At 77.7% G+C, this 2,500-nt stretch overlaps 1 non-coding gene across 1 annotated transcript; it reads right to left on the bottom strand.

The window, feature by feature from the left end:
• Positions 1-1,255: 1,255 nt before the first annotated feature.
• On the bottom strand, positions 1,256-1,408 carry LOC137218164 (5.8S ribosomal RNA). Its single transcript, XR_010940502.1, has one exon. It is a non-coding gene; the product is annotated as a 5.8S ribosomal RNA (ribosomal RNA).
• Positions 1,409-2,500: the final 1,092 nt, after the last annotated feature.

Raw genomic sequence — 2,500 nt, 5'->3', positions numbered from 1 at the left:
GCCGCGGTCGACCGCCCCCCCCCACCGGCTCCCCTCAACCCGCCCCCGTGCGCGGGGGGGGAGAGAGGGACGCGCGGGAGGGAGGGGCGGGACGGGAGCACGAGCCGGCGGCCACGGGACGGACGGACGGACGGACGGACGGGGCGGGGAGGCCGGGGGTGGCGGCCGGGAGACGCACGACACCCGAGCGCGCCGCAGAGCCGGCGCCGTCACGGAGGGGAGGACGGCAGACGACGGGGGTGGGGGTGGGGGGACGGGAGAGGACGACGAGGAGGACGAGGAGGAGGAGGAGCGGGAGCAGCGGACGGGAGAGGGCGGCGGGCGGCGCGGAAGGCAAGGCGGTGGGGAGAAAACCCGGCGGTCGCCCCCCGACCGCCGGGCCCTCCTCCCACGCCTCCTTCCGCGACCGACCGAACCGACCGACTCCCAACCCTCTCTCGCTCTCCCCTCTCTCTCCCCCCGTCTCCGTTCTCCGCCTCTCCACCCCTCACGCCGCCGACGCCACACAGCCTCCACGCAGCCGCCAGACGGCCCCGCCACGACGAGCGACGGACGGACGACGCCGTGCGCCCCCGCCCACCACCGACAGGCGCCCACCGCCGGCCGGCTCGGGGAGCGTGCACGAAGCGCCGAGCGGCGCGGCCGCAGCCCGGGGGAAAGCGCGCGGCGGCAGGCGACGCCGCGGCGTCCCGCGGGTCGCCGCCGGGGCACGCATCCCCGGGGCGCGGCCGCGCACGCACGACTCGGCCTCGGCCCGAGACGCCCGCCCCGACACGGCGAGGCGAGGCGGCGGGGGCGGGCACGGATCCCGGACGCGCGGGTCGGGGCCCCGCGGAGGAGGCGGGCCGGACCTCGCCGGGACGCCGCCGGGGGCGGGCGGCGTACGACGGCGGAACGGACGCGGCCCAACCACCACCGCCGGCCCCGGCCGCGAGGGCGCGGGACCGTCCCCGCCCACCGACACCCCGGGGGTAGCGCCCAGAGACCGCTTGCGGCGCGAGGGCGCTTCCCGAAGGGGGACCGACCGCGGAGGCCACGCGGCCAGGGCCTCGTCGCGAGCTCTCTCTCTCTCCCCTTCTCTTCCCGCTCGCGGGCAGCGCGCCCCCGTGGACGGGGGGCGCCGCGTCTGCACTTAGGGGGACGGAGGGCCCCGGCGGCCCTGCGAGCAAACCCCCAGCCGCGCCACCCCCGGGAAGGCGCGCGCGCGCGCGCGCGCACGCACGCACACCCCGGGGGGGGGCGATTGATCGTCAAGCGACGCTCAGACAGGCGTAGCCCCGGGAGGAACCCGGGGCCGCAAGTGCGTTCGAAGTGTCGATGATCAATGTGTCCTGCAATTCACATTAATTCTCGCAGCTAGCTGCGTTCTTCATCGACGCACGAGCCGAGTGATCCACCGCTAAGAGTCGTACGAGTTTTGGTTTCTCTGGGTTTCGGCGGGGGGGGTCCCCGCCGGTGGCACGGCACCTTCCCCCGGAGGGGCTGCCTCTGGCCGGCCAAGTCAGACAGAAAACAAGCAGACCGGAGGGGGCCGGAGGGTTTCACCACGGGGCGCCCGGCACCGACCCCGCGGGCGGGGCGGGCTCGGACACCCCACAGGCGCCCGGGGGGTTCCCACCTGCCCCCCCCAACCCGACCGTGCGCGCAACACACACACACAGGGGACGCGGGGCGCGCAGGCGCGCGGCGCACGGCCCCGGCCCGCACCACGGCCGCCGGGTAGCCCCCTCCCGACGGCCGCGGCGGGGTGGACCGGCGGCGCCGCGGCGGCGCGGCGCCCCGGCCCCGTGTGCGGTGAGGTGCCGGTGGGGGGGGGGGTGAAGCGGAGCCTGGGGGAGAAGGGAGGGGCCTCCCGACTCCCCGCGGGCCCGACCGCCCCGACCCCAAGGCGGACGGGCGACCCCCCATGGGTCTTTAAACCTCCGCGCCGGGACGCGCTAGGTACCTGGAGAGGGGGGAGGCGGGCGAGGCGTGGGGGGTGGGGCTGGGCGCGGGGCGCCCCCACGCTCACCGCCGCCCCGACACCGACCGACACGCTTCTCCGCCCGCGGCCGCCCGCAACACGCGGGGGCCTCGGCGCTACCGGCCCGTGACGCGGGACCCCGGCCGGGGATCCGGGCCGACCGCCACACGAGACACCACGGCCACCGCCCGACGACGCCCCCACACCCGTGTCCCCGAAACCGGGCGGAGACCTTCCCCACGCTCGCGCCCGGACGCGGCCCTCTCTGCTCCTGAACCCCAAACCCCCGGCCCCCGTGGCCCTAGCCCGGCCCGCGCCCGCGTTCCCGGGGCACCCCTTGTCGCCACCGAGGGCGTAAGGGGAGCTTCGACGGGAAGCGGGTGGCGAGCGCGGGCAGGGGGCGCACGGGGAGGGAGGGCGCGAAAGAGAGAGAGAGAGCGAGAGAGAGCCGGACGGACGACGGAGGGAGGCGAGGTCCCGGGGCTCGGGACACAGGTAAAGAGGCGCCCGCCGAGGGGGCGGAGGGCACGGAGCGGA

Source organism: Pseudorca crassidens, unplaced genomic scaffold (genome assembly GCF_039906515.1).
Source record: "Pseudorca crassidens isolate mPseCra1 unplaced genomic scaffold, mPseCra1.hap1 Scaffold_258, whole genome shotgun sequence".
Taxonomy (NCBI): Eukaryota; Metazoa; Chordata; class Mammalia; order Artiodactyla; family Delphinidae; genus Pseudorca; species Pseudorca crassidens.
Note: the sequence above shows the minus strand (reverse complement) of the source record. Positions and strands in the feature narration are given on the sequence as shown.